Source organism: Eschscholzia californica, unplaced genomic scaffold (assembly GCF_041429995.1).
Source record: "Eschscholzia californica isolate CP2 unplaced genomic scaffold, dmEscCali1.0.p SCAF_5, whole genome shotgun sequence".
Lineage (NCBI taxonomy): Eukaryota > Viridiplantae > Streptophyta > Magnoliopsida > Ranunculales > Papaveraceae > Eschscholzia > Eschscholzia californica.
The window spans coordinates 3577501-3588962 of NW_028238472.1; the positions used below are offsets into that span (position 1 = coordinate 3577501).

Sequence of the window (11462 nt, forward strand, 5' to 3'; positions counted from 1 at the left end):
TTTTTTTTCCATGACAAGTAGGGGGATAATGTAATCCTAATCTGCAACAACCAGTGTATGGCAGATGAAACCGTCATATGTCTACTTATCGAGAAAACCCACCTTCGAATTTCGGAGGAATGGGTATATGTTGCTGGAGATTTGACATATCATCATCCCATGGGCAGTTATTCACTCGTAAAGGGTATGCAGACGATTGATAGAACTGCAGTTATGACACATAGACCAAATCTAAACTTGGCGCTGATGTACTCCCATTTAAGGTATTATTGCAATTGTATTGTATGTGTTTGTTCGGAATATTTAGAAAATTTCAAGTTTGAATTATAGTAGCAACGATATAACTTTAACGTACCGGGTTTCCAATGGGAATGCCATTTTTTCACCAGTTTGTAAGGTAAAACCTTCGGTTTCGGAAATTCCCATTCCGTTTTGACAAGTAGAGTGCATACAATCTTTGACATATAAACTAGTATAGTGATTGATTCCAATGAAGTCTAAACTATTCTTTAGTTTCTTTTGGTCATTTTTCGAAAATGGAGGCAACTTGGGTCCAAGCAATTTTCGCATTTCTGAAGGATAACTTCCAAACATAATGGGATCCAAGAACTTGCAATAACATTCATGAGCTGTCGGCAGCAAGCTTATCAGCCAAATCTAGGGTCATTCATGCTTACCAGTTGAAAAAGAAAGAATGAGCTCTTTCGGCAGCAAGCTTGTCAGCTAAAGAATTGCTCATAGGTTCAAACCATATGGCATTCATCACAATCCCAATGCTACCATTTTGTTCCTTCTGATTATTTGGTAGACTTAGAAATCTTCTTGTTTTCTTCTAGTGTTAGAGATTGCTAAAGACAAAAGAGAAGGTGTCGTAAAAAACGTATTACCTGATATTTGGATCTGTAAAGTTGAACGGCTGAGGCGTGAGATAGGATGATATTGTGAGCGGCAACGAATGGTTCGGTTAAAGAGTTACCAAAGGTACAGTTACCAAATGGTCTCGAACAACGAGCCGGTGGGTAATATCCAGTTCGGTAAGTCTGTATAGCTAATATGTTCGGCTCGTTGAATGTGGCCCAGTACTTGACTGGATCTCCAAATGCTTCAAAACACACATCTGCATAAAATCGAAAATCTTTCCTGCAAAAAATTGGTTAATTTTAAAAAGATGAATCCACCAATCGGCAAGAGGTGACAGAGAAAGAAAAAATGGGAGAGCGAGAGAGTAGCAAAAGATTCCCGAAAGAGTTACTTGTTACTTAACTGTATTTTGGGGCTCAACCAACTTCCGTATCTATCTTCAAGTTCTTGGGGAAGATGATAGTGACTTAAAGTAACAAAAGGTTCAATTCCTGCAAATTCATCCGAAAAAAGAAGAAAGAGACCCGTTCAAACAACGAAAGAAATTATGCTTAATGAAAGGCCTATGAAGTAGATATTCATACCTTTTCGCAGGAGAGCGTTAATCATATTGCTGTAGTGTTCGATTCCCGCAGGGTTTATACGCCCATACTTTCCTCCTATTACGTATTTCATTAGCATTTCGACTAGAGGACTAGTAATGACCCTAAGAGTTGGTTAGCGATCATGGGTTTATATTCAGTTCATGGCTGACTCGTCGATTACATTAGGTGTCCGAAACTAAACGACGTCATGGTTCAAATAGAAGGCAAACCAAATGAAAATTTTCAAAAGAAAACCAAGAACGAAAAGGTGAATTATAATTGAGATTTGATAGGTGGTGTCTTTTCTTGTCTCACTCTCGTCTAACTTAAGAGTACCCAAAATCAACCAAACAATTATACGAGTTAGGACTTATGCATCATGAGTCAGACAAAAACAGACATTCTCAAATCTAACTCGAATCCATTCAGACCCCGATTCTGACCTAAACAAGTAAATTCATTGGGTAAAAAATACTTAACTGGGTAGAATTCTAGCCCATGAAATTGAAAATCGATAGCTATCGACTCCAATAGAGTTCATCAGATCAAAATCATCCTGTGATTTTCACCACAAACACACAAAATCATCAACAAATTTCTAGAAGTTACCCACATTCTACCTTCCTCTAAACATGATTAAAAATTAAAGATCAAATGTTAACTATTTAATTAATGAGTTACCAGATATCGTCGTAATGATCAACTGCTATATCTCCATTACTACCATCAATAATTTTATCTGCTAATTATAAAAAGAAAAACTTCATCAATAATCTTTCTCTAAAACACCATAACTCTTAAATAATTATTATATTAAGTTAATTAATTAAATTAATGAAAAATTAATGATAGTATTAGTGTTAATCTAACCTGTATTATGAGTGAAAAAATCCCAATTATTAACCCCTTTTCCATCACTCAAAATTGTTGACAACACTCTTGAAACTGTTGGCAACACTTTTGAAACTGTTGACAACACTCTTGAAACGGTTGACAACATATATAATTAGGTCAGCGCTTTGGGGAAAGCTAAATAGTTTCCGGGGTGTGACAGCTAAATAGTTTCCCCAGAAAATTTTCAAAATTTTACATATTCCTTTTAAAATTTCACACCCCGGAAACTATTTAGCTTTCCCCAAAGCGCTGGGCTATAATTATGTTCATTTTTTTTGTTGAAAGATATAATTATGTTCTTAACAAGACAACTCTATTTTTCTATAATCTCATTTTTACCCTTCTATGTTGACAAAATATACAATAACGTCATGACTTGTTATAAATGACAACATATATAATTGTTATAAATAACCCAAATGTTTACTACATATATCAATATGCTCTTAACAACGTATATTATTGTCGTGACTTGTTATAAAATGTTTACGACATATATCATTATATTCTTAACAACGTATATAATTGTCGTGACTTGTTATAAATTGTAAATGTCAGTCAATGTGTTTGTCAAATGAAAAGAAGATACAAAGTATTTTTGGAAACAATTTCTGAACAAAAACAAATTTGTTCACACATCTACGAAATTGTTAAGAGCAAATACAAAATTGTTGAGAGCAAACTGTGATTTGTTCAGAAATTTTCAAAAATGTTTTGATAAAATTGTATTTTCACAAAATGGGTTTTTTACAATATTATTTAGATTTGGGTCTAATTTCTTATTATTCCCAAATTTTGGGTTTTATAACTATGCTCTCTTTCTATTATTTGGTTCATTAAAAATAAAATTGTTCACCTTTATAAGCAAGCTAAAAAAGCTAAAGCTCTATCTATTAAGATTAAATTTTGCTTCTATATTCGCCTCCAATAGTGAGCCAAATTCTTAATATCCCCATCTCACTCATGTTATTATCCTCGTAACCTAGGTCTTAACCTCATTGTTAGTAGAAAAACCAGTCCAAGCGATAGGAAAAGTTAAACTAGAGGCAAGATGATTTATTTCGAGTTAACCACTAATTTAAATTTGGATAAAAAATTTAATCACTAAATTTTCATCTTATCAAAATATCAAAAAATCCAAACTATTGCAAAAAAATAACAAGCACTTGAAGTGACCAAATACATATTGTATATTTGTATTCATATATCTCAAAGTTGAAACCTCAGGTTTCACGAACAACAAACATGAGATTGAAGAAACCAAAAATGATAAAAACTAAGAATGATATTAAGGAAACTCTTCTGGAGATTTTATCAAACAGTTTATCTACAATAGTTTAAATTGTTCCACCATTAGTATTTAGCTAAAGATTTCAATAGTAACAACAAATTTGATGACTCCAAACAAAACTACCAAATCAATGAGGTACAGAAAATATGAACGAACAAAATCAATGAAATAAAGTTTTATGACATTGAGAATTTCTCTCATAAATAAGTAGTCATTGGAAGCATACCACTGAAATTGGTTTTTATTTAACAAGGATTGTTACAAGAGATGTTCACCTTTTTTTTATCACAAAAGGAAATAGAAAATGAGAAATTTCAAGAAAGTGAAAATTAATCAAGAGTAGTTTTTTAACAAAAAAAATCAAGAGGAGTTGATCAATCCCTGAAGATTTATTTTCCAAAGTTGTTGAGAGAAACATGGTGATGGGCCTACAAAGTTTCCTAAATAGGTCACCACCCGCAAGTATACGGGCGTCAAGTAATAACCCGGTAAGACCGGGATCGATCCACGAAGATAGGAAGGTGATTCAGATATCGAGAGAGTCTAGCCCACCGGTCCAGGTGTCACTCACTATCTCAGACTAAAACAAAAGATGATAATTTGGGTTTTTGGATTGATTTGAAATAAATAAACAAATACAAACTAACTAGAGTAAAGGTGAGAGAGATTCGGAAAACAAGTTGCAAAATGAGTCGGTTGAGAAAGATACTTCGATCCACAAGATCGATAATGACAATAACTAATTATCTAGAGAATGAAAGTTTAGCTAACTTCACCCACATAGACAATTCTAAGCATAATGTGTAAAACTAAGCATAGTCGATCAAAAGTCACTAAGCATCGACTATCAAACTAATGACACACTATCAAATAAGTTGACAATGAATAAATATGACACTCCTAAGCATAGTTCGTCAAACTAAGTATAACCGATCAAAAGTCACTAAGCATCGGTTATCAAATTAAGTACGAACTATCAAATGATATGTCAATAAACGATTAAGATAAAGGTTTCTAATTTATAAAATTAGACGAAGTTAAACAAACTTACATTTAATAAACAATGAGTCATTTATCATCTATCAATTCATGCTTCACGAGTATCCAATTACAAAAGCTAGCTAGACATGGCAATACAAATAATAAACGGGAAGAAGATAAAGAAAGACACGAGTTAAGGTGAGAATCTCCCTATTCCGATGAGGCGCGAGACTAAGATCGACGGGAAATATATGTGTTGAAGTGTTGTCGATCTCCCTGTAAAAGAATGCAGGAGTCCCTTTAACAGAATACAATAGGTGTCCTCTCAGCCAAACTTGACCTCCCCTTAACAACAGAGTTGTCTTCTTCCTCTTAACCCTAAATCACCATGAAAGCTCAAAGCAAGCTTTCTCCCTCTAAAATTTCTTAGCCAAAACTTCAATCAAACACAAGGACATTCAAGGTAAAGATGTTCTAAGTGAAACCCCTATGGTTTCCGGTCAAAAGAGTTGTCGGAACCACCACGAACAAAACCGCCAGATTCAAGCTTTCCGGCCAAGAGTGCCACTGTCCCGTGTAAACCCGTACTCTCTTAGTTATGGCTGTGAGAAATTCGAGCAGCTACAATGGAAATAAAGTCGAGCCGAGCTGCTTATCTCCTTCCCACGAGTTGCTATCCGAGCAGCTTTAATGGTGGCTGCTAAGACCCGATTCCTTCAAGCAACTCCCGGCCAGCTGATGAACACCGAGCTACTTCTCTCGACAGTAGTGCCGGCCTAGCTCTGGCCGGCGGCTACCTTTGTCCTTCCCTCTCTTTCTTGCTTCTCACTCCTCAAACCCTAAAACTTGAATGATGGAGAAGATGATGCCCCAATCAGACTTATTCTTTTTTTTAGTCTTTCTCTACTAAATGGAAACTCTTGACTTGACTTGACTTGACTTTGGCTACTTAATTAGGCTTTGACTTGAATTGAGGTGCTCATAAAATGTCTCTTTGGTCTTCTTCCTTGGACCGTTGGGCTTTGGATTTTGAGTTCCATTTAGAAATCAAGGGGTGCCTTCATAATTGTCTCTACTTCATCTAATTTTCAGAAAAGATAAAATTGTCCTTCGGCTTCTTTGTTCCATAATTTTTCCGTCCGAACTCTGATTCGACTTCAGTTTTCGCCGTCGGACTCATCATTGACTCCACTTGCCATTTAACCTCTAATTTTCCCAAAATGACCAAAATACCCCTGGTGCTCTTTCCTTCCGATCTCTTCCACATGAGATGAAATAGTGATAAATGTTCATTTTTATTCTGAATTAAGCGTCAAGCTCCAAATAAAATACCTACCAAGAAAAACACATATATAATTAAAAATAAAAATCCGAAATGAACTAACTCATCCAAGTTAAGTGATCCAAATGTGGCATTTTAACGCCACATCAAATGGGCAAAGTGAGAAAAAGGGTCGTTGGGAAAGAGATTCTTATGGGAGAGGTGGTTCAACACTTTCCCTTATTTAAGGAAAAATTAGGAAATTTTTGTCACGTGAGTGAAATTTTATGATTATCTAAAAATCTTAACAAACACATGAAAAGGTGAGTGATTTAGGGTTTAAAGAAAAGTTTCAGGGGAAAGAAAGTTGAAAATCCAAAAAAGACATACCAAACACTCCCCTCAAGTCACTGGCGTAAAGCTGCCGTCCGGAAAGGGCCGACGACGGGCAGCGACATATTTCCCTCTCTTTTCTCTTCTCTTCTCATCTCTCTCTCTCTCTTCTCTTCTCCTTTGTCTGTCTCTCGCTTCTATCTATCTCTCTTTATCTCTTTTTTCTCTCTCCTCTCTTTTTTTTCTATCAAGTTTCGTCGAAGGGGTTCTCCCCTTCGCCGGAACCCTTCGTCGGAACTTCGTTAGATAATGAGAGAGGGAGGAGAAGAAGAGAGAGAAGAAAGAAAGAGAGGAGAAAAAAGAGGAAAAATAGAGAGAACTCGTGTGGTGGTAATCGCCGGTGTTAATGGTGGAGGTCGTCGGAATTTTAATTGAGGTGAGAGGGGAAGAAGAAAAAAGTAAAAAATTGAAAAATAATTAAAGGTGATGTTTGGAGGAAACAAAAAGGTTTTGTTTCCACCCAAAACTTATTGCCTCGGAAATTTTTCTTATTTCCTCGAAACACTGACCCATGAAAATCTACAATTTTAGAGAAACTGATTCTATTTTTTCCGGGAGTCTCCCAATCAAACACCCCAAAATTTTTATGAATCTCCCAATTAAAACCCTAAAAATGGTCGTTCAACATTTAGAATGACAAACACACGAACTTTTTTTTTTACCTAAGACATATTATCGTCACTATATGTTTTCCTTTTAAGTATAATGACTTTTTTTTTCTTGTTGTTGGTTTCTCATTCATTAACAGTGGTTCCTCTTCATTAGATCTTGAGGCATCATTATGAGCTTTTAACTAAGACAATAATGATAGTAAACTTATGTATTTGTAGTTTTTCTTATGATAATAGTGAGGTTAATAGTAGTGATCGATATTAGAGTGAAGTTGTGTATGTGGAGAAACTACATGAATGAATATAGTATTAAATTTATGGTTAGTTTTTATTCAAGTCCTTATATTGTAGAGTTATTTAGTAAATGATCCTTATAACACTCTCTTTAAACTAATTTAGTCTCAAAGGACTACGATTTTCGTAATCAAACTTAACAGTTACTACTTTTTTCTTTTAATCCGCATTTCAAAACTAATTACATCATCTATATTTCTCTCTCCAACCTAACCCAAATGTCAAGGTAGACCAAAGGTATTGATTACAAATATAGAAAAATCTTCTTCAACCTCTCTATGCCCTTTCTACCAGTGGCGGATCCACCATGGGTGATGGGTCTAGGGGGGTCCTCAACTTGTATAATTTTATGTACGATAGTTGATAAAAAAAATAATATATTATAACTGTATAAGTAGATGTAGGTTGCTCACAAGAACAAAATTTGTGGTTGGCTTAATGGATGAAGTGTGGTGTTACCACTCCACTGGTACGGGTTCGGGTTCGAGTTCAATCAACCTCTTTTATTTTTGCCAATTTTTCTAAAGGTCACTGATATATGGTTAACAGCATAAAACATAACATGAAAAACCGGTTAGCTCTAATGGTAATAGTCGTGTTCTTCCTAGAAATTGACCTGGGTTCAAGTCCCATTGTTCAATGTTTATATCTTTCCTTTTCTTTTTGTAATTGAGAGTTCAATTGCTAAACAAGCTTTTCTTTTTGCTCAGTTATATTTCTTAATAATTTTATTATTTTGAGTGCATTTCTTTCATTTTTATGAGGTGTTTTTAAAAATAGAAATCTTAGTGGTTTTAAATTTTTTTTCAACAATACATAAATACATATGTGATAATCATGATGCAAGTGACACCAAACTGCACAATCTAATTGAGAGTTCAATTGTTATACAAGCTTTTCTTTTGGCTCAGTTATATTTTTTCTTAATAATTTTATTATTTTTCTTTCATTCATTTTATATGGTGTTTTTAAAAATATAAATCTTAGCGGATTTAAAAAAAAAATCAACAATACATAAATACATATGTGATAATCATGATGCAAAAGATACCATATTCAGAAAATCACTTATACTCTAAATTGCACGATCTACGAAGAAATTATATTTTTATTATTATATTGTTCGTATTTGTTTTTTTATTATACATAAGATCCAAAATCAAATTTCACCCCAGGGACCTCAAATTGTCAGCCACGACTCTGATTTTAGAAAGATCAGATCTTTATTCTATTAAATTTATCAATAAAATATTATTATTTGCTTAAATTTTCTGTGACTGTAATTTTTTATAGAGAATTTTTAGACTCCCCTCAAAGTAAACCCTGGATACGCCCTACTGCTTTCCACTGCCACAACTATGACACGACATGTTAGGTTTACTAGAATTATACTATATAATTTGTGTACGCATGGTCTAAATCGGATTTATGCTCCTCAATAATTAAAAATAAAAATAAAAGAAATTTTTGGGCTTATAATCCAAAAAACGGACCCTAATAGGACTTTTAGTCCTCTCTAATCCTATAAAGGGTTTCAAAACCAAAAAAATAATACAAATGGATATCTAGTCCATTTGGTGTCATCTAGAGAGAAAACACAAATCCCTAGAATACCAAATAATTTATAATACCTAAACTAACCTTCCATATATATAAGATCTAATTTAAGCTCAAATCAACCAATATTCGTTTTCCTATTTTATCTCCTTGTTTCTCTCTCCAATTACCGACTCTAAAGGAAGAAAGAAATCTTTATCTTCCTTAAATTTGTAACCAAAACCTTCTCTACCTATCTTTCTCCCTCTCTCTACATCTTCATCTTCTGAAACTATCCTCCATTAAAACAAAAAACTTTGTAACTGAAACCTTCTCGTCCTATCTTTCTCTCTCTCTCTACATCTTCATCTTCTGAAACTGTCTTCCATTAAAACAGAAAATTGAGTTTCTAATTTCAGGTAAAACTCAAACCAAATTATATGTTTTCTGATTATGTTTCGATTGAAAATCTTCCATTAACTTGTTTCATTATCATTAGAGCTATTCAAGATCATCATCTTAATTGTTAATCAGGTAAACAATTTTCTTATTTGATGATTCTGTTTCAGATCAAGAAAGTTATTATTGTCTTTCTCTCTCTAAAGTTTGTATTAATGATCACTATCTTCATGAGATTAATACTTCATTTCTAAATCTTACAAATCGAGTTTACTTATTGTTTGCAATCAATCGTCATATCAGTTATCAATAGATTTGGAGTTTATGCAAAGTATGATATTCAAATTTTCTTCAGATCTGATTTTTTTCCGTACAGATTGATGAAACGTGATTCTTTCGCACGGTTACTCATAACAGAAATAACATTATATATACTTTAGAATAAATTACCATAATGTAACGTAAATTATATAAACTTTTCCCTGCGATGTTTATCAAATTGAGAACATGATATATGTTCTGGTTCTGCAAATTTTTCACGAATAACATTAACATTATATTATTTTGCGTAAATCATACGTAATTTATGGAACATTATGTATGATTTAATATCAAAACAGTTCTCGTTTCATTATTAGAACATCTTTGATTTACATATGTAAATCCTCTGTACTTTTCTGTAAAGTACATGTAATTTATTCAAATGTTCATATAATTTACTGCAAATAATATACTTGTATATATAATTTATTTGAATTAATCTATCTCACTTTGTTATCACAGATGGAGTTCCAGACAGAATCATCAAATCAAAATAAGGAAATCAAACTGAAATCAGATGGTTGGGATAAGATATTTACAGAACTAGGACAGTTATTTCCTGGGGGTGCAAAAGCTTTTTGATATGCTCTTAGGCAATATAGCATCAACACCGGGCATGATTTCAAATTCATAAAGAATGATTCTAAGCGTGTTACTGCTGCGTGTCCTGTTGAAGATTGCAAATGGATAGTGCATGGATGGACACCATTGAAATGCGATTCTATGTTCATATTGAAAGACATGGAAAGGAAACATGATTTCATTATTTGTGATAAATGTCTCATTATTTTTCATAACGTTTGCATAATTTATTGTAAATTATACATAATATCGTATTTACAGTTTAGGTATATAACGTTTAAAATTATACTTTATCATTAGTATATCAGAATTTGTTGTACATCATTAAATCCCATTGTAAAACATACTTATTGTATATCAGTATACAATATAAATTCCTTCATATAAATGACCACTATCAGAAATTACAAGGTTTGATCAATTAAAAACTTTTAAATTTTTGCTGTTATCATTGGTTATTTATCAAAAATTACCGAATCATGTGGTAAATCACGGATACTTGTGAATAAATTATACATACTTTACAGTAGCTTAAGTTATACCAGACAGAAATTGACATAACTTATCAAACAGATCTCTAAAAATTGATTTATGACGAAGCTTTGAACATCAGAAACTATGTCACAACAGGAAAAACCACAAAAATCAGCCCAAAATCTCACCATAACGTTGAAACAAACTTCTTTATGATGAAAAATAACCATACAAAAAATACTTGTGAATAAATTATACATACTTTACAGTAGTTTTGGTTAGGATTTTTGTTTCTGATTGATTCAGATAATAGGAAAGAGAAAATTGATTTGGTTTCTAAATCTGTAAAGAAGAGAGAGAAAATTGATTTGGAAATATCCGTGGTGATGACTTTTCGCTTTGGTTAGGACTTTTGTTTCTGATTGATTCGGATAATAGGAAACAGAAATTTTGCTTTCCAAATCTGTTTAGAGGAGAGAGAGATTATGATTTGTTTCTATCCATTTTTTTCTAATAAATCTCCATATTTTTTGCTAATAAATCTCCACAATTTTTGCTAATAAATCTCCACGTCAAATTTGAGCGTGGGCCGTGGGACATTGACGGTAATGTGTTTAGAAAGTGAGGGTTTTTATGTCCACAATGTAAAATGACTAAATATCCATATTTTGAGAAGATTGGATCATAAACCTTTTTTGAACATTATTTTGGTCTATATACCCACCGCCCCAAAATAAAAACGTATTATTCATGACATGATTATACATGTAAATAAACAAAGAATCTCATCGAAATTATTAGATGCAAAACTAATTCCAAAAACCATGGACTTCTCGTAAGATAATGGGCACGATCATCTTCACTTTGAGTTTTTCCAATCAAAATAAGATTAGACCAATAGAGAAAAGTTGTAAATACTTTTAGGGGTTTTCTCTACTTCCCTTTCGATTATGTCTTTGCACATAACACCATGGTAATTC

General features: G+C 33.0%; 1 pseudogene; it reads right to left on the reverse strand.

Moving 5' to 3' along the window:
* Positions 1 to 324: 324 nt before the first annotated feature.
* On the reverse strand, positions 325 to 2445 carry LOC147536339 (beta-glucosidase 47-like; annotated as a pseudogene).
* Positions 2446 to 11462: the final 9017 nt, after the last annotated feature.